The sequence below is a fragment of the Stenella coeruleoalba genome (genome assembly GCF_951394435.1).
Source record: "Stenella coeruleoalba genome assembly, chromosome: 14".
NCBI classification, from domain to species: Eukaryota; Metazoa; Chordata; class Mammalia; order Artiodactyla; family Delphinidae; genus Stenella; species Stenella coeruleoalba.
Window position 1 is genome coordinate 9,590,669 of NC_137160.1, and position 22,278 is coordinate 9,612,946.

The window sequence follows — 22,278 nt, forward strand, 5'->3', positions numbered from 1 at the left end:
AGTAAATGAAGCTATTTTATAATTTATTAACTTTGAGAAATTTGCATAGTGTGGAGTTTATGTCTAATTAGGGAGTGATTTAGTCAATCATTTGACATTTCAAGCCAATCACAAGCAGTGCAGACAGTTTTAAGAAAGGGTCCTGCGATTATCCTGTGCCTGAGGCAGACATCCGCTAAGTATGAAGAATGAAGGAGGGTGAAATGTAAGAGAGCAGGATTTGAGGACTGAAGTTCTGCCCATTTATTGCCTCTTTCTAAATCTGCACCCTTTCTCCACTATAAATTTACCCTTCACTCTGATAAGAGGGCAGGACGATATAATGATCCTTTAGACATATGACAGGTTCTGGAGAACACTCATATGAAATGAACATGCAGAAACCCAGTAAAATGTTAAATAAACCTACCTCTCAAAAGTAAAATCCCACTGTTGGTGTCAGTGTCTGCTTTGCCTCACAAGGATGTTGAGGAGAATTAAAGACTCTTAGTGAAAATGGCTATTAGAGACATCAGAGAATTTAATATGTGATTCGATTTTCCACCTAAATGACTGTAATTAGTATTATTTGGAAATGGCATTTCACTTATATCTACATTATTAGCATGTAGCACAAGACAATTATGCATGTCATTAGAAAAATATCCATTAAATTTGCTCTGGGTTTTATTTGATTGCAGCAATAAACTCAATATATATGTTTAGCACACACATTTTATCAGCCATGTACCAAAATTGTTCAAAACAAGGCACTTTAGGAAGATTATTGTGCACAATATACGATAGGATGTGTAAACTTCAGTAAAGGATTGTGTGTGTGCCTGTTTACAGATGCTGTGAATCGTTATTCTCTTCACACATAAATGTGTTCCAACAAGCTTCTTTCTGTCTTAGTGCCTTTGTACACGGCATTTCTTCTGCCTGGATCACCCCAGATAGTTTCCCACCAGCATTAGTGTTTTCTTCTTCTGTAAATAGTAAAATCCCCAGGATTTAGCTGGGCTGTACTTGCAGCAGATGACTTTGTATGGGGCAATGGAATGTAAGAAGTGATAGGTGCCTCCTTCACATCAAGCTCTTCAAGGCGATGTGCTTCCTTGCCCTTTTCTCATTCCCACTGCTTGGGATAAAGAGTGGTGGCAGGACCTGGAGCAACCACTTTGGACCCAGAGGTAGAAGTTTTGTGATTAGAAAGGTAGAGGGGCACTACCAGTGCTGTCCCATTTATTTTCGGAGAGTTATACAGGAGAGAAACAAAGTCCTGTCTTGCTTGAGACAATGTATATTGGGGGCTCTGTGTTATAGCAAGTAGACTGGTACCAAACTTAGCTGTCCATGTCCTGGATATCTTCCCTGTGCCTTCAGATCATCTCCACTTTGCTCCATTCCCTGGGTGGTTGACCATGATGGACATTTTACTCAGTTGAGTTCAGCCAATGAGAAAGACTATCTGGAAACTGGGGGGAAAGTGGAGTGAGAATGGTATCTTCACTCTGTTGGTGTATTGCTTGCTGGGCTAAGGGTTGACAATGGCTCCATTACTCTCCTGGAGATGATAGCTCCCGTGAGGGGGCCCTCTCCCACTGCTGAAGCAAGAGCTAAAGCTCTCACTCCAGATGTTGGCAACTGTTTCTTCTCCTTACCCCTCAGGCTGGTCGTGGGTATATTTCATCACCCTGGTTGATTTCATTTGTAATTTGTCCCTCATTACACTCCCCTCACTCTGTTGAGTATGTAAATTTTCTCATAGAGTGTTGAATTGATACAATCATTGGGCTTGCTCAGTTCTTATTCATAACTTAAACATCAAGGCAAGTAAAGTAATTTATTTTTTAATTAAAATAAAGATTATTATAAAGCACCATTTATCCAAAGTAGTTCTGCAGGTATTGAGAGACGTGCAAAAGTATGTAGAATACATAGGACATCAACCACGTGTTCATAGTTTTGGCAAGGAAACAATTGGAGGACAACATATGGATAATTATTTAATTATATGACAGGGACTGCAAGCGCCATAGAAATTGGTAGAAAGAAACTATGCTTGAGACATCTGTGTTAGATATTATGAAGCCTCTAATCTTGGTTTGAATTTTAAAGCATGGATAGGAGAATGGGCAAAAGGATGAGAGGATATTTCTGACAAAAAAATTCATATAATCAAACCCACAGAAATATGAAGAAGCACATGTTATGCATGAAGGGAACATAAAATATGCCTATCTCAAGCTTCTTCCACTATTATTGAGTCCCTGGTATGTGCTGGACACTGGTAACACAACAGTTAGATTCTTTTCTCATGGTGCTCAGTTATATTCTAGTTGGAGAAAATAGACTTTAAACATAAATATACAAATAAATGCATAATTATAAACTATAGTAATGATTGCTATCAAAGAAAACTCAAGGTATGATAAGGGAGTATAATTGAGATTGGGCAGAATGAATCAAAATGCCTCAAAGATATATAACCTGAAACCTGAGGGATGAATATGTCTTCCCTAAGGAAAGAAGAGGCAAGTGAACAGAAGAAAGAGAGCCGTTCCACAACATTAAAAGCCTGGGTCAGTTCCTGGTGCAAAGGGATAAGTTTAGTATATATTAAGAAGTAAAAATATCAGTGTTATTTCAGCCATGTGGCTTAGAGAAGATCTAAGATCCTGAGGACACAGTTCATTCAAGATTAATTGTTCAAGGACACTGAAAGAAAATATATATTCTTTCCCTAAAATAATAGAAATCTGTATAGGTTCTGTAGGTCAAATCATGTCAAATTGTATGTTTAGGGATATGGAAGTGGCAGATGAGGAAAACTTAAAATTAAAAGTGAGTTGGCTATGTTAAGTCATCTAGACACAAGATGATAGCCTGGAGAAGAATTTTAACAGTAGAATATATATGAAAAAAATATCATTTTAGGAAAAAATTATTGTTGCCTCATATCACAATTTTACTCTAAAATTGTATCCTCTCCAGTGCTGAGTGAAAGGCACCACCATTCATGAAATGAATTGGGCAAGGAAAATACCAGGAAGTCATTCTTCAGCTCTCTTTTCAACTTATCCAACTAAAGACACACACACACAAACACACACTGACCACCTACTGAATTCACTGAATTTGTAGTCATCACTCAAGTCGCAGTTTAGATGTTACTGCCTTGAGATATGTTATATGATACCTCCCCATACTAAATATTAAATCCTCTTAATATCTTCCCTTGTTGCACTATTTTCATTTTAAAGTCCGCTTGTGCTATATAACAGAATTGTGAAATTTTCATATATAGCAAGTATTATGTTTTAATATTACAGATATTGGTATATATACATGTTTCAAATCTATTTCTCCAATTATAGTATACTAAGCTCCATGAGAGCATGAACTTTGCCTGGTAGATATGATAAACCCAATCATGGCTAGAGTCATGCATTAAACCCAGGATTATTCTCCAAGTCTCTTTCCACCTTAAGCTATTTAGAAATAATACAGAGATGTTTGAAACTGTGTGGTGTTGATTAAAAAATGTTAATGAATAGAAAACATAGTACTGCAGAAATTAGAAAATGTATTTGATCTGAAGTGTGTTCACTTTGAGACAATGGCCAGTTAGCCAAGTGATGGTACGATTTGGATGCATGACTATAAGAGCAGACCAAGGGTGAAAGACCTGCACTAGAACTGAAGATAAGGGGTCCAAAGACTTTGGGTGAAATTTGAAGATAATGGCAGGGGTAGACTCTTCAGAAATTCAAGTAGAAAGAGAAGGGCAGACGGTTAATTGTCTAGTTGTGGGAAATATAATTCTGGGACTTGGGAATTAATAAAGAAACTAGAGGGGTAGTGTGAAGCAATAGTTCAGACTTGGATTTCAGTTTGAATTTGCATGGCAAAAATCGCAGCTGTGTACCTTGCCAAATATTACAGTTGCCTAATCTGTTTTAAAATGTGGGTGGATAAGAATGCATATAAAATGCGTTGAACTGTGGATCAAATATGGCACCTAATAAGCACTCTATAAATGTCCACTGTTATTATTAGATGATGGAGGACCTGGACAGTGCAGTGTCAACACCAGCCCTTTTCTCTAATTAAGAATTACTCTTAATACTTCGTCTAAAGTATGCAGTGGGTTATAGATGAGGAGATGGTATTACCAAAATAACTCATTTGGAAAGGTATACAAAGAATGTAAAAAATCTGTTGGACATTCATGTTTAAAGGCTAAAATGTATTTGGACACATCCTAAATAATGCTACAAACTATTTACTAAATTACTACCATTTGTGGAATTAAACTTTACTTTGCCCTGCCTTTCTAGGTCATTTTCTATTTTCCTCTGGGTTCTGGAGAACTAGCTACCATTAACTCAGTTAAAATTCTGGGCTTATAGCACCTTTCACCATTATTCCATTACCTCTATGAAAAGAGCCCATGTCAGACTCAATATTGATCAAAATGACCCCTCTAGAGGAAGTTATTTATATTTATATATTTGAGAACAAATCAGTATTCAGTTAGGATAACATTTTAGCTCTTAAACTAATAAAGTGACCCTATTAAATATCTGCTTTTCCATGCATATTGAATTCAGAAGCTCATAGGAGGTAAACACTGCTAAGAAACACCATTCCACACGGCAGAAAAATGGGAAATTGCTTGCTACAGTTTTATGGTTCCAAGATCCATTTAAGTCTCACCGTGTTCAGTTACATGGATGTCATTAATGCACATGCAGCATTATCAGTGCTTTCCAGACATGAGTCTCATTATTGTCATTAGTCTGACTCTCTTCCGATTCTGGAAGTTTTGCAGATTAGAGGGAAGAAATGTACTCAAACTCAAGGAGCCATGACTGCTAAGGTTGAAATGATAAAAGTGGAAAAATAATATCATTCTACTTGCAGTTATTTTGATAGAAATCGTCTGCAAAATATATGTATAATATCTTTACAGGATTAAATTTAAAATATAATACCAATTATTTTATTGAAATATTTGGTAATTATATTTCTAATACATGGAAATAGTAATTTAAAACAAAATACATATTTATTTAAAAAGCAAGCAAAATGAAAATAAGGTAATATATAATTTAAATTATACCTTGTATTTAAAAAGTGAAATTGTATGTGTTAAAGAAAAAAATATTATACACAGTTATTACTATTATAACTGTAAACGTTCCATGTTATATTGAAATTTTTTGAAAGTACATACAAAGAGAGAGAATAGCTAAACTAAAATGTGTTCTCATAACCCAGAATTTCCAAAAACAATATACATTACAGAAGAGACTGGATAACATTTTGCCCCATCCACTCTTATCCCAAAACTCCTCTAGATGCAATGACTCATCTGAATGAAGTATAAATCCTTTCTGTGCTTTGCAATATTGATAACTATGCCATTATTTTATAGGAAAACTAATCATTTGCATTTATGTTGACAGTTACATGTATTTGCCTGTTAGGTTCAAACTTCAGGAAGGGATAGAAAGATACAACAGTAGTTCAAGTCATCAGTTACATGGGAAAAAAATCATGATCAAGTTAGAAATGAACTGACTAATCACTGCAGCAGTCAGGAGATACAGCAAAGCAGTGTACCCATGTTCCTCAGCCCTAAGGAAGGTGTAAATCAAGATATGTGTGTATATATATATATATATATATATATATATATATATATACCGATAGGAGCTTAACGTGGCAGATGGTCCTTTCCAAAGATGGTTGAAACAGTATCTCCCCCTACTGCCATGGTTAATAAGCCATGTGCAGGTGATCCAGTCAACAGCCCAGCTGAGCTTCCAGCAGACAGCCAGCATCGATTGCCAGCATTGCAATGACCCATTCTGGAATATCTAGCTGAGCCAAACCTTCAGATCACTGCTGTCCGAGATGACATCTGATTACAGCTATATGAGACACCTGAAGTGTGCTCAGCTAGAACCTTCAAATACCTAGTACACAAAAGCATGAGTAAAATAAAACGAATTTTTAAGCTGCTAAGTTGTGGGGTAATTTGTCATGCAGCGAATATATTCTAGACAATTTTAAAATCAAATAAGATGTTAAAAACTTAATTTAAAATAATGAAATTTTAGTCGATATTATTGAGATAATAAAGATATCCTTTGCTAGTTGAATTTACATGAAGTTATTATTTGTTATAATGACAACACCAGTTTTCCTAAAAATTCATCATCCAAATAGATAATCGGCTGTACTCTGAATTGGATTGCATTCTTTAAAATATTATGCATAATCACCATCATTTTCCCACAATATGCAGTGAAAATATCATCTGTGAAAGAGAAAAAACTTGTGAAGAAAATGTGAGTCTCACAGCTTAGAAAAGTGCTTATATTATAAATAAAAATTGGGACAAATGATAGTGAATTGAAATATGTGAAAGATGAGTGACTTGAGCATAAAGAACATGCTTGATTTTTTCATGCATGAGAAACTTTAGGATGAGAAGCAAGAAGTCTTTGGCAATAAAGCATTCAAAGATGGGCTAACAGTGCTTTCAGATGGAAGGTGAGGTTATATAAAACTTTATTTGGTGAATCACTCCGAAAATGAAAAGATCCATGAGGGAATACTGAAGAGTACCTGTTATATGGCTGTCAACTCAAAACCACCTTAACGAAAAAGCTGCTAAATGATTTGAAAATCTATCTTATTTATATAATATTAAATAACATCTAACAAAATTCACAAATCACTTAATAAACAATAAGTATAAATTCTAAATATAGTGATAGTAAAACACACAGCTCTTCTGATGCCAGAGGATGCTCTTGGAGAGCATTCTATTGTTGGTCTATTGTGTAGAGAATTTGTGAGTAGTCATTTCACCTCCCAGTACCATGGTATTATTGACGTCTTTGGACCAAGGCTCTTGCCACCCTCCCCTCATGAAAAGGTAAATGCAAATTAAAAATGCAAATTAAAACTAGCATTAATTTTAGATAACATTTCTCTTTCTGTTGGCAAGTGTTGAGGAAACAGGCAAACGGTACAACTTCAGGGAGGGAATTTTGTCAATATCTTACAAATTATAGTACATTTAGCTTTGGACCCAGTCAGTGCATTTCTGGAAATCAATTCCAAGGATATACCTTCATGAGAATAAAATTACATATGAACAAGATTAATAATTGTAGCCCTATCTGTAATAGAAAAATAATGAAAACAACACAAATGTCTATTGATAGGAGACTATTTGAATAATATCTTTCTAAGAAAGATGAAAAGCTTGTGAAAAAATTAAAGGAGTCTAACAGGCCTAGCTAAGGGCATACAGTTGAGATAAATGAGCAAATGATAGTGTGTTGAGATATAGCAATCCATGAAAGATCCGATCATGGAAGGCATGCTTAATTGTTTCTATGAATGAACATTTTCAGAGAAGAAAATAAAAAGCTCCAGTTCATAAAACATTCAAAGAGAGGCCAATACTACTTTAGATGGAGATTGCAATTATGTTATACTAACACTTTTGTTGGAAAATCTCTCTAAAAATCCTGAAGCTTTTTACTTACAGCTCCTTGAATCATAAAACTTGCATGATAAAGATATTAGTCAATAATTGTGTGATAAGTGAGCAATTACCATTTATTAAATACACAGAGAAGGAAAAACTGACAAATAAGGCTGTTCTGATTCTAGATGAAATCGAGTCAGAAAGGATGAAGCAAATATGGTAAAATGTTAACAATTATCAAATAGAGTTAACAGGGGCATTCATTTTATCATTCTATTTTTCTGTGTGTTTAAAATAGCCATGATAAAAATTGGGGGGGAAAAGCATTGTAAAATACAGAGTTTTAAAAAATATCAAGCAGTCTCATGTTTTCAAGAGTTGCGTAATTGCAAGCACAATGAATTTGAGGCAATAGTCACTTTGACTTTCTTTTGTCATCGTTCTGTGGCTTCGTGTCTGGCTTCAGATGAAAATTCACAGCCATCCACTCTCTGAGCCTCTAGTGCCCAGGAGAGACCAAAGTTCACATCCCTCTGTGCTCAGACGAGGACACATGGCAAGACTTTACTTGCACTCCTTCCTGTACTAGCTCACTGTTGCTCACATTTACCTTCCTTTGAGCACCAACAGCTTCTTCCCTCTTCTCTTGTGACCAACTGCACTCTACTAATACTTCAGTCTGTTAGGAACCATTATTTTTAATTGCCTTATTTGTTTTTACAAATGATATTTGTACCCATTGTTTACCTTTAAAATAATATTTCATTATTGAAAGAACTCATTGAGTGACGCTTAGAAGGAAAATGTAATACCTACATGATACTGTGCAAAGTTGCTCTGATCTGAAAACATAGCTACTAAATTAGTTTAGCATTAAATTAGTGGGTAATCGTGATACACGCTTCGTATGAGGCAGAAATTCTCTTCACATTGTCAGAAAACTGCTAAAGTGTGTTTTAGAGATACTTCGTGAGATTAAGTTTTTACTATTCCCTTTTTATTTCTCTCATTTAAAAACAATGCCATGTGGCTTGTATTATCTAAAACGTGTAAACGATGGAGTAGAAAGACGTGAGAAGAATTTAGGAAATGTGGGGAAATGTGATTTTTTTTCCTGGTCATTATCAAAAACTGTAAATCAGCGATACAGTTCACATACATATAAGCATACAGCTTTATATGCTAATCGTTCAAGAAAATCTATATATATGCTGAATATTTCTATATTCAGTATACTTTCTGTATTCAAAACTCATTCTCTTCAGTGCCTATTTTACTGTTTTTGCACCTATTCCATTCCAGGATTTTATTAGGTAAATATTGTTTTTCATACATATAAAATGCATTTTTCTTTTATTTCACTGGAGTATCTATATTTTAGCATTAAGCTTTGTTATTTTTCATAGTGTGCAGTAATAAACTGGGGTTGCATTCAAATGACATGGTTTATCATGTTAAATCTTTCACTCTTGATTCTGTATATTCTAGATAAAAAACAGAACTTAAGCTAAAGAAAAATGATTTTTATTAATAGTTTAGTATATTTTCAGTACTTTCACAAAGAAGGAACAACTGTCGCTTTGGTGAATTATAAAATGTTTTATATAATGGACACAATATATTCATTTGTATTCTTTTGTTTTTCATGTTCTCTCAGAATGAGCACTGTGTTTATCCAGAATGAGTACATGATGAAAGAAAACAAGACCAGACTGATGGAACTGTAAGTGTCTTTGCAAATCCCTCCTGTTGTTACCCAGCAACGGTGACTGTTAATCTTTGTCCTTTGCCCTCTTGCATGACCTCATTTCCTCTGGTTCCGCTGCGTTTTCCTTTAGTGCTCACACTGCCAAGACTGGAGGCTATTACAACTCACTTGCTTTCAGTACTGAATAAATGGTCTACCAGTTTGAACTTTTATACCAATATTTCTGCTCTCAGTATGTATTTCTCTTTTTCGTTCTGGAGAGTTGTACAGTGCACTTACGTGTTTTGGAGATAAAATAATACTATCAAAATACTGTATTGAAATGTAAAATCGATAGCTAGTGGGAAGCAGCCACATAGCACAGAGAGATCGGCTTCATGCTTTGTGACCACTTAGAGGGGTGGGATAGGGAGAGTGAGAGGGAGACACAAGAGGGAGGAGATATGGGGATATATGTATATGTATTGCTGATTCACTGTGTTAGAGAGCAGAAACTAACACACCATTTTAAAGCAATTATACTCCAATAAAGATGTTTAAAGAAAAAATACTGTGTATTGAAAGGCAGTATAATTTTTACTTCCTGAATATAATTATATTTTAACCAGAGCAGAAAGTTTCAGTATTTACTTAGAAAGTTATTACCCTTATGTATTTCTTTGTTTTTTTTTGTTTGTTTGTTTAGAGAATTAAGTTCAATACCAGTCTCAGTTGGAATTTTACTTCCTTTTTCATAACTTAATTTCATCGAATATATTTATTTAAGGAGAGAAGGAAACGGCTAAGCTGAAAAATTAACTGATTTTCTTGTCCAAGCAAGGAATGAAAGACAGAAAATCACTGTTAAGTGTTAGAAAAGCAAAATAATTCCAATAATATCATTATTTTATTTCTGTCCCTTTAAACATTGATGGCAGATAATGGTTGATTTTCATTTTTCAAAAAATGTCCAAATATCATTATCAAATTTTATATTATATTTTATTTTCAATATCATGGATAATATGTAACGTTGCTGAGTGCTTATTATGTGCTAGATACTATTTTAAGCACCTTGTTTATATTAATTTATTTAATTTGCACAAGAATTTATGAGGGAAATAATATTGTAGCCACTATTTTATAGTTGAAGAAACAAAAGCCAAAAACAATATAAGTGGTGGGTATAGCAGGGATTTGAATACTACAAGGTGATTCTAGTTTCTATTTATGTGTTTTATCATTAACCATATAGATGTTCTGTTACCATTACTGCTTCCCCTGACCAAAAAGAATAAATAGATATTTTTTAAAGTTCCGACTATTCTTGAGGCCTACGTAGCTGACATTTTTCTCCATTTGAATTTTTGGAACAGTTTATTATTAATTTTATGTTTCATTCAGATGGTTCTCTGCTATTTTCTAAGAAAAAAATATAAAGCAAAATAAAGAGTTCAGATACTAACTGTACACTTTAAAAATGATGAAACTACAAATGTGAAGGAAGCAGATTTCAAAACCTATAAAGTGTAAAAATTTAGAAAATCATCGATTTAGGTGTTTTTTAGTAGATTAGTGCAACTTAAGACTTTATATTTCCAACAACAGAGTAAGGAATCGGCTATGGTCTGAGTGTTTGCATCCTCCCCAAACTCATATGTTGAAATCCTAATGCCCCACATGATGGTATTTAGGAAGTGAGGCCTTTGGGAGGAGCTTGGGTCATGACTCTGTAACCCTCATGAATAAAACTGATAGAATTGATTATACTTTCTACATCAAAATCGTTACAGATTGCCTGGTTTATACAAGTCACTATGCTATGCAACTTATATGCATTAGTTTTAATACTGAATTCAACATTTGAGGTTTATATTATTATTATTCCCATTTACAGAAAAGTAGTTAAGATAAAGGGAAGAAAAACTGGGCTAAGTTTTGGCATTAGTTGGAATGTAAGAATATTTAATCAAGCAGAATGAGAAAGAAAAATACTTAAATATCAAAAAATAATTCAAATATTTTGGTATATGTAGTAAAACACTTGGAATACTTAGAAAGTAATGATATTAAAAATAGTTTAAATAATCACACTTAAAACCAGTACTGCATAAAGATACTATACATCATTGTATGTAAAACTGCAAAATTATTTTCTTGAAAAATATCACAGTCAGTTGTACTTGAGGAAGGACCTTGGCTGTAATTGCCATTGAGGCATAGTAAATTTTTAAAATTCTGAGTATGTGTGATGTATTTATTCAGATATTCAGTTGAATTGTATATTATCATAAATATAAAAGTCCACACTATATTTGAGTAATTTCTAGATCAACAGATACCAAAAAGCAATGAAAACTGTTTCACAAAATCATAAAGGAATGGGTTCTCCAAAGAACTTCTAGGCATATTTCAGGAAATTCTAGAATAATGGGTCTAATCTTGAGAATCCAAATAATACATTTTGAATGTTACCTCTTCCATCTTATCTTCTTTCTATTAAGATGTCACAAGAAAGCCTTTGAAAATTAAGCAATTGTGAATTTGGGAGTTAGAAATCTGAGTTAAAATGGATTTTTGAGAGAGGGTGAAATATAAAATCTTTAAAAAAGTAAAATCACAAATTTTGAGTCAATAAAAGGAAACTTTCCCAAGACATATGACATGTTATCTAAAGAGAGAAGGTAAGAGGACAGATTAAAAGGGGAAAAAAAAAAACAAAACTCCAAAGGATATTTTTTAGGAGAATAACTGGGGAACAGAGAGGATGATTTAGTAAGTAATATCACAGCTCCCAACCCAGAATATAGGGACTGAGCATTACTAGGTGGCAGGAGGAGAACTACAAAGAAGATTCTGATGGGTTGAAGAAATTCCAGCAGGTGATGAGGAGAACACACTAAGGTAGTATTAACCAGAAGTCAGAAATGCAAAACCATAAACGTGTACTTTGTTTTCAGAAATCGAAGGCACTTTAAAAAATATAGAACTAAAATATTAAAACTGTGGAGACTGGTGAGAATAAGAATATCTGCAACCTACCAAGGGTGAGATACTTTATAGCAATAATAATCTTTAAAGCCTTAGAAGGAACCTGTGAAGTAAGTATGATCGTTGCTGCTTTACAAAAATATGTTAGAAATTTACTCCAAGGGTTAAGAGTATGCACTGCTTATTCTGAGCCAAACACGAAGCACTCTGCATGGATCATTTCACTGAATCCTTAAGGTAGTTCCTTGACTTCCATACCCGGCTCTTTCCCACCCGACCAATGAGGCATCCTGGGCCGGAGAGCTTAACTCTACTCAAGCGTCCACACCAGTGCTTCCGGCATCCTGGGCAAGCCAGTCTTTTGATGTGCACCTGCGAGCCTCTTTCTCTGTTGCAGGACTTTGTCATATCTGACCCTGACCCGGGAAATAATTACCAGGCAGAGAAATCTAAAGCACTCCACATATTTTCAAATGCCTCTCAACAGTTAGAAAACAGGAGACGCAAGAGGGAAGAGATTTGGGAACGTATGTATAGCTGATTCACTTTGTTATAAAGCAGAAACTAACACACCATTGTAAAGCAATTATACCCCAATAAAGATGTTAAAAAAGAAAACAAAGAAAGCACAGTTTGCTTTACAGGGATGCATACCTCAGGGTTTTTTTCCCACCAGGATTCTCTTTTAAAAGTATAAGGGTTGCTACATTGTGAGTATCTCACTGTATACATCAAAGGAAGAAAAGAAAGTATCAACTCACACATTTATTTTCATTGACTTCTCCAAGAGCCTGCAGAGGTAAATGGGAGAGGTGCAATGCCTGGAAAAGCAAGATAATCAAGCAGCTTCCACTGTTTTGGAGGAGAGATCTATAGTTATATGATTTCATGTAGACAGTTTCAGGTTAAGCTTACTTAGGCAAAGGAAAATGTCACTTTAATCAGAGGAAAATGAAATTCAGATACAAAGTCACTGGTACTCTGTAGTATTCATTACTATAGAGCTTTTTAATTTCCCTTAGAAAATGTGTGCATATGTGTGTATATTGCACATATATTTAGTCGTTAGTTTTATTTTCCCTTCAAGACTCAACTCATTTCTGTTTTGATCTCTATGAAGCTTTTTCACACTTTTCCAGCTCCCAAATACTCAGTTCTAATAATCTGTTTTGCTAATACACAGTAAGAATTAAAATACAGTAGAACAATAAGAATTAGATTGAAAATAAGAAGAAAAGTCACCATCAGTATCTTAAAACTTCCTGACACATAAGAAATATAAACTATAAATATCACTTAATATAATTAGTAAACAAGTTAGATATGAAGACTATAAATATATTGATATACACTTGCTAAAAATACATATTTGTATACTTCACATTACTGTAGTCTAATAAGATTAAGTATTTCGAAAAAAATCGAGATCACAGAGAGATGGAAAAAGGTAATAATAATAGAGCTTTGAAAATCAAAGTAGAACAGCGGATGGATAACCCAAGGATGTTCTCTGGAGATGACCCAAGGAAAGGCCCACACTCTGATCCTCTTCCAGTTAAAACTCAACAGTCCATTTGCTTTTTCTCCCCCTCATAAACTATCATGAAAGTTTTCCTGCTCAAGAACAACTGAACCAAAAGTCAGATGGACCAGTTATGCCACTGAAAAACCTTAAAAAGATAAAAGTTTTACTCTTTTGCTCTTAAGAAAATTGCCATTTGTCAACCCCAAATCCATCTCTCTCCCACAGAAATAGGGTCATGGCTGGTCACATGGCTGCTCAGCTGGAGCCTAAATATTCCAGTCTTCTTTGCAGGCAGGAGGATACCAGATGACTAAATTCTCCTGAATGTCTGTGAGCTGAAGTCACATGTACCACAACTAGGTATGGGTTCTGGGACAGCAGATGTGTGCTCTTACACACTCTTCAACATCTGCAGACAGAAGGGGCATGACTGTCACTCAGCTTCTGCCATGCAGACACATCAGCCCCCTAGAACATGGCAGAGCCATGGATGGGAGTAGTTCTGATTCTCTGAAGGGCAGTGTGGAAAAGAGCCATCGATCCACCCGCACCACTCACCTTGGGATTGTTAGAAGTGAGGGAATGAACTTCACTTTTCTCTGGGTCATCTCTGTCACAGCAGCCTAGTCTTCGCCCTCCCATAATCCTTTCTCAAAAAGACTCTTGACTGTGTTTTCTGTGTTGTCTAGTCCCAGCTGCAAGTGTTGTAAGACAGCAAAATAGGAAAAACATGAGGATACACAATAACTTTTTAAAAAATATTTATTTATTTGGTTGCACCAGGTCTTAGTTGTGGCAGGAAGGCTCCTTAGTTGTGGCATATGAACTCTTAGTTGTGGCATGCATGTGGGATCTAGTTCCCTGACCAAGGATCGAACCCGGGCCTCCTGCCTTGGGAGGGTGGAGTCTTATCCACTGCACCACCAGGGTAGTCCCCAAAATAACTTTTACTCAAATCTCTCTGTTATTTTTTTTTTTAAGTTCAGCATCAAATTACTCAGGGTCCATTCCTGGCTTCAACACACTGACGATGAGTCACAAAATCTCTCTGGTTGCCTCACCTCTAAAATGGCCATAGTGATAATATTTATCTCATTATTACAAGGATTAAGTGTTATTATTTATGTACACTGCTTAGACCATTCCGGCTCACAGTAAGCTATCAATAATGTTGCTGTTATGTGGTAAAAATGCCACTGCCAAACCCCTTGGCATATTTTCTGGCCTGAATCAGTTAGAGCCACAGTCAGGACAAAGAGAACCCTCCTGTGCATAGTAGCTGTCAGAGGTCAACAAACCTTTTCTGTAAACGATCAGACAGTACAGGCATACCTTATTTTATTGTGCTTCTTTTTTTTTTTTGCGGTACGCGGGCCTCTCACTGTTGTGGCCTCTCCAGCTGTGGAGCACAGGCTCCGGACGCGCAGGCTCAGCGGCCATGGCTCACGGGCCCAGCTGCACCGTGGCATGTGGGATCTTCCCGGACCGGGGCACGAACCCGTGTCCCCTGCATCGGCAGGCGGACTCTCAACCACTGCACCACCACGGAAGCCCCTATTGTGCTTCATTTTATTGTGCTTCCCAGATTTTCCATGTTTTCAAATTGTAGGTTCGTGGCACCCTTGCATCAAGAAAGTCTATGGGCTCCATTTTTCCAACAGTATTTGCTCACTTCATGTCTCTGTGTCACATTTTGGTAATTCTTACAATATGTCCAAGTTTTTTATTGTCATATTTGTTATGGTGACCTGTGATCAGTGATCTTTGACGTCACTACTATGATTCACTGAAGGCTCTGATGATGGTTAACACTTTTTTAGCAAAAAAAGTATTTTTAGACATAAGGTATGAACATTGGTCTTTTTAGACATAATGCACTGCACATTTTATAGAGTACAATATAGTATAAACATAACTTTTATATGCTCTCTGGAACCAAAAAAATTGTGTGACTCGCTTTATTGCAATATTCACTTTATTGCCATGGTCTGGAACCAAACTCATAGCATCTTAGAGGTACGTCTCTAAATCTTTTAGGCTTTGCTGGCCATAAAAGTGGTCTCAGCCACCTTATTCTGCTGTAGTAGCGCGAATGACCCCATGAATAAGCATGGCTGTATTCCAATAAAACTTTATAAAAACAGACAGTAGGATAGATTTAGCCAACAGGCTGTTTGCCAAACTCTGAGTTAGACTAATGAATTATGGACAGGTGATAAATGCTGATACTGTGTTTCATCATTTTCTAGTAAGACGTTTACACAAAGTCACAGTAAAATGTGAACAGTTAATATGAAGATTCACACTGTTAATTTTTCTATATTTACTGACGTCAGGCAGATGTTTTTTTATTCATCAAATCACTCAAACATTTATTGCTGTGCCTACTGAATTTGACACATTTTTATTTTTACATAATGTAAAACTGACAACCATAATATATGTTCTAAATTTGTACTTAGATTAATCAAGGAAATAACTGAACAACATTTGGTTAAGAATGTAGTACCTTTATCTCTGAATATTTATTGGAGAGGTAGGGAGAGACATAAAGCATCATCACAATTAGAATAACTAGATTAAAAACTGAGAAGATAAAATACATAATAAATTGACCCTGCAGGAAAATTCACTTTAGAGTAGAAGGAAAAACTTAAATAATAGGTTCTTGCGAGTAGGTCACGGCTCAAGATTACTTTGCCTTTAGCACTTTTGATAATTTACTAAGATGCATTACTTCTCACCCTCTTGTCTCTCCTGCCTTTTTTCTCCTTCCCATTTTTTTCCCTCTCTTACAATGAATGTGTTCAAACACATTCATCTTCCTCTCACTCCTGCCTTTAGAGTCACCTTGGACTTTCTATCCTCAATTCTGTCTGAAAGTAAAATAGTCTTGCATCTTCTCCCTCCCCATACTTCAACTTTAAGATTTAGACATAATAGTCGTAGGTAGAGCTTAGACTTGAAAAATGCGATTTGGAAATTACCAAGACTTCTGTTCAGTTTGATTGCTAAAATCAAAATATGTAAATAATTACATAAAGGGTTCATCTTGAATTCAGGGACTTATTGTAAAATGATATACATTGACACCCCAGGCCTAAATCCTTCTTTTTTCATGTATTCCAACTACTATCAATTAATTAATTTGAATGTATAAAGGAAATACAATGTTATGTATATATTCCTCTGTCAGTGCTCAGTGTATTTATATCTTCTAACATCTATATTTGCCTCTGAATGTCACACCATGACTAATTTTTGTATCAGATTCTAATCTGGGCAGCAACTCACAGAGACAGTGAGAGAGGAATCAAGCAGCTGATATTGATCCATTGGTGGTTACAAACCCTGAGATGCTTTTGCTTCCCTTACCAGCAACCAACAACATCAAAGCAAAGGAGAAGCCTACCGCATACCTCTTTGACATCAATCCTTCATGGTTTTCTTTATCCTATTCAAGTCAACACAAAGTTGTGAATAAGATAAAAAAGAAGTTTCTGATTTTCAAACCCTTCCAGTTAAAAGTCTCAAAATGAACTAGTGGCTTAGAGCTATCTTCCTTTCCGCTGCTTTTACTAATGAGAAGCTAAAGCACATGGAGACTGTTCTGACCACAATCACACAGCACCGTAACTTAGAACCTGGGCTTCCTAATCCTTATACAGAGCAGAGCAGGAGGTGTTCTGAAAGCACTCTGCAAAGTGGATGTGTCTGCTTCCTGCAGTAAATATGCTGAAGGAAGCCATTCACTCAAACTTGGTTGGATGGTGCTACAAAATACCTACCCCACTTTTCAAGAGTTTATCATGGTGAAAATAAGAAAGGACTGCTCAAACAATGTAAATCAGTCTTCTTCACAAATACTAAGTCCAGCAATTGGAAAGCCACGTTCATGGTTCATGTCACTCTTGGTATTTGCTTCATTTGGGAAATAGGGACTTTGAAAGATGGAGGACAGGCATTGCCATAACGATTTTAAGATTTTACCTGCCAGTTCCCTGCCATATTTTTAACAAATGAGCTCAGAGCATATCAGAATCGTCCTTAGGGACATCTAGGAATAAAATCTATTGCTCTCTAAAAACCCATGGTAAATAATGAATTATATTACCTAGATATTTGCAATGTGGAAACCTGTACATGTAAACAATAGGAAAACAAAAATCTAATAACTATTATATAGCTCAGAAAATAACACCGTGTGAATACTGATTTCTTGGGGATTTGTTGCTAGAGCTAAAATTGCCATTCATTTCTTCCCAAGCAGGACTATTTCAGTGTTCTTTCTTACGTCACTTTTTAAATTATATTTAAATGACTGAAGTTAAACATATAAACTGTTCTGTAAACAGTTAAATTCACTGAATTTTTTGAGTGAAAAGAAATAACTAATTATAATGCTGTTGTGTTGTTTTTAAAAAGAGTTTGTTTTACAGCAATTGCCTTTGTCTAAATGCAAAAAAAACAGAAATCATTGATTTAAAAATAGGAATAAAAAATTATTCTTATTGAAATGGAGGAATAATTTTCTTAGAAAACTATTCCTCCATTTCAATAAGAATAGCCTCATTCAATAGCCTAAACTCACAAAATAGTCTCCATCTTGTCCTAAAAATGGTATAAAAATGCTTCCTACATTTCAGAGTGACTTAGGTTTTTGTTTCTTTGTTTGCCTTTGTTTTGCTTTGGAATGGTGTGAGAATGTCTCATTTATTTATACTGTATTACAAAACTCAGAGAGATATTTTGGTGTAAAACGTAGATGCTAGATAAATGAAAGCATCTAATTCTGTTTACTTACCATGGTCCTGGAGCTAAAATCGTATAATCTTATTCTTTCCTCTGGTTACTTTTCACACACTTGCTCGCTTATGGCTCTGAGGCTCCGGCCTCAGTGAATTTGGTGTTACTGACCATGAGACAGATGATAATCATATTCGTTGGGTAAACAAACAATACCAGGTGCAGGAGAAGGGGATACATTTGAAATTGCTTAAATCACAATTGAAATTGACTGTATTTGATTTTCAAAACCTTTGTGACTCTAAAGACTTTAGTTGCTTTGTTTTCTCAAACCTCCTGTGGATTTAGGAAGAGAAGATAAACAACACAATTGTTCTCAAAGCTCCTAGCTCACAGTAAGGAGGAAGGGATAAGTTAGTAACAGTTCTGACCGGGTCACACACGTCTCCTGAACAGGGCTTTAACATTTGTGCACCTCCCTCCTATAAATGTATACGGTTTTAACGACTGTAGGTAAAATGGATCAGAAAGTATAATGTGTAATTAAAAATATATGTTCTGACGTACTTCACTCAGTATGACAATCTCTGGGTCCATCCATGTTGCTGCAAATGGCATTATTTTATTCTGAGTAATATTCCATTGCATATATGTACCACATTTTCTTTATCCATTCTAGATTGTCACACTGAGTGAAGTCAGACAGAGAAAGAGAAATACTGTATGATATCCCTTATATGCGGAATCTAAAAAGAAATGATACATATGAACCTATTTACAAAACAGACACAGGCTCACAGACTTAGAGAAGGAACTTATGGTTACCAGGGGGGAAGGTTGGGGGGAAGGGATAGTCAGGGATTTGGGGATCGACATGTACACACTGCTATATTTAAAATGGATAATGAACAAGGACCTACTGTATAGCACAGGGACCTCTGCTCAATGTTATGTGGCAGCCTGGATGGTAGGGGAGTTTGGGGGAGAATGGATACATACATAAGTATGTCTGAGTCCCTTTGCTGTGCACCTGAAACTATCACAACATTGTTAATTGGCTATACTCCAATATAAAAAAGGTTAAAAAAAGATACATGCACACAAAAAAATTAAGTTGTTATAAAATTTTAAAAAATATATGTTCTGATTTTTAGGTAGAATCTCCACAAATATGCAAATTCACTCAGGAAGTCTTATCTGAATGGTGTGATTGTATCCAAATATAACCTACAGTATGATATCTGGAATGTTTTCTCTCTCATCTTCCTAGAACACGTGTGATTTTTCCTTTTTAACGTTTAAAGGACTTTTTAAACATTTAACATTTTATTACCACGTTTCATATAATTAGTTCTTCTTATAAGATACCCAAGGATTGCTAATCTATTTATGCAGTTAAGAGACTTCCATTTAAAGTGAATTCAAAAGCTGACTTCAAATCATCATCCTCATAGCGTATGAGAAGCTGAATTGGGAACAGGGAGATTCTCGTCTTAAGGAAGCTCTTGATCGATACATACGGTTACTGAAAATGCAGCATCATTCTTAATATGCGTAGAAATTATGCTTTCTATGAAGCAAATTAGCTTATAATATCTTTTAAAAATTATGAGATGTTCTTGGAGACATATTTAAAAACCTCAGAGTACAACGAAATATGTTTAATGAAGCAAATCATGGATGTTTAACTGAAAGCCATACCAGCTTTACTATTGTTGGCAGCAGTGTTCGCCTCATGTTTTCATATTAATTTCTAATAAAGCTGGCGTTCTAAAGGAAAGAAGAATGTTAAGGATTCTTAGAAGCATCTCTGATGATATGCTTATTAGTCTGCTGAATCAATTTATTTCATGTAGATTTATTATATTTTCTCTTTTGAATCTATTCAGTTTATATATTTGTTTATAACAAATTGTTTCTATTTACAGGATACACTGACTCTTAGATAAGCTGGTGGAAAAATCACCAGAAACATCACATCAGATGAATCTCTATAGAGCATTTTTGATTTCCTCCCATATAGCCTATAGCCTACTAATAATTGTTTGATCTGCAAACATCCCTATACTCAATAACTGGGCAGTCTAAGCAAAATGTTTAATTCAAATTTGATCATGAAAACAAAGAAATCTAAACTTGAACATAAACCAAAGGGGGTATGGTGAAAATAAACACAAATGAAGACTGGATACCTTGAGTAATACTCATCTATTTTCATTGGACCTATGTTATTTTAATGCTCATTTCATTATGATCCATGTTTTGTTTTCCCCACAAAGTATTTGATTTTTACTTTATTTAGAGAGGAAAAAATTACCATAAAAACCCTAAAACTGGTGGGGGGGCAGTCAAAATGTCAGTTTAAAAACTTTATTTTCTGAATGAAGGCAATTTACAGCTCAAAAAAATAAAAGAAAGAAAGAAAAGAGCACATGGAATACAGGTTTATGCAAACAATTACCCTGCTCTACCCCAGTCTCTTGGTCGCATGTGACTGTCTGTGGCAATTAAGAGCAGGGCATTTGGGGACACAGAGATGGATTCAGTTTCCAATTCATCCTTTGCTACTTTATGATCTTTTGGCGTTGTCTAACCTTTCTCTATCTCCTTTTACAAGACAACAAAGTGAAATAATAATAGTACATGACCTACAGGGGTGTTTTGAAAATTAAATGAGAGAACACAAAATACTTACCCTAGAGCTTTGTATGCATTAATAAATGCTCATTATTAATAATGGTTTTAGTAGTAGTAAATAAGCAACTAATTAAACAAGTAATAAAAAGGATATTAATGTTATGAGTCCAGAATATATATCCTAGAAACATTTTGAAAAGTGAATAATAAAAAGTTTCATCCATAGCCAAAAAAAGTAATTATGAATTTTTTAAAAAACACCCTTTCACACACTAAATCCTTCTAATCAAAGACCTTCCCTTCAGTACTTTGTAAGTAAATAATTCAGAGAAAGTCAGGGAAGGAAGTGAATATTGAATGCTTAGTGAGCCCCATCCTCAGTGGAAACATGCTGAATCCAAAGACTTCCAATGACCCTCTTCTTGGGAGCAACATAAGTCAACTTCCAGAAGTTAGCAAGTCAGGCTTTACAGTTTCACTCTGTGGTCATTTTCATCTCCTGCTTTCTCAACTATTATTAATCACATCAAAATAAAGAAACAGATAGGGCTTCCCTGGTGGCGCAGTGGTTGAGAGTCCTCCTGCCGATACAGGGGACACGGGTTCATGCCCCGGTCCGGGAAGATCCCACATGCCGTGGAGTGGCTGGGCCCGTGAGCCATGGCCGCTGAGCCTGCGTGTCTGGAGCCTGTGCTCCGCAATGGGAGAGGCCACAACAGTGAGAGGCCTGCGTACCACAAAAAAGAAAGAAAGAAAGAAACTAAAAAAGAAAGAAAAGAAAGAGAAAGAAGAAAAAGAAAGAAAGGAAGGAAGAAAGAAAGAAAGAAAAGAAAGAAAGAAAGAAAGAGAAAGAGATAAGGTCTTCTAGGGCATCAGGAGGGGTGAACTGGAGGGATTATTTCTCCTACTTCAGCTGTGAGATGCAGTGGTGGACAGATATGTGTTGGAATGCATCAGAGCATTATTAAGGAGAAAAAAGATAGAGCACTTTGTGTCCCTGTTCTGAAAAAAGGAAGTAGAGCAAGGGGGGCCAGGACCTCCCTTGGACTGAGCAGCTGCCTTGGCACTTAATTTGAAAAGACATGTGCAGATTTCTAAACAGCCATCAGCGATGTCCTTCACCTCTGGGCACTTAAATCACAGAGAACAGGGGATTCCCCTGGGGACCCATGGTTGCAGATGGACCAAAAAGTCTTT

The 22,278-nt window shown here is 35.5% G+C and overlaps 1 long non-coding RNA gene across 1 annotated transcript in view; it reads left to right on the forward strand.

Moving 5' to 3' along the window:
• LOC307197210 overlaps positions 1-22,278 on the forward strand; it is a 633,848-nt gene that overhangs the window by 566,714 nt on the left and 44,856 nt on the right. Inside the window, exon 4 of the long non-coding RNA XR_013831352.1 lies at positions 9,153-9,218. This is a non-coding gene — a long non-coding RNA (uncharacterized lncRNA). The remainder of the gene's footprint in view (positions 1-9,152; positions 9,219-22,278) is intronic.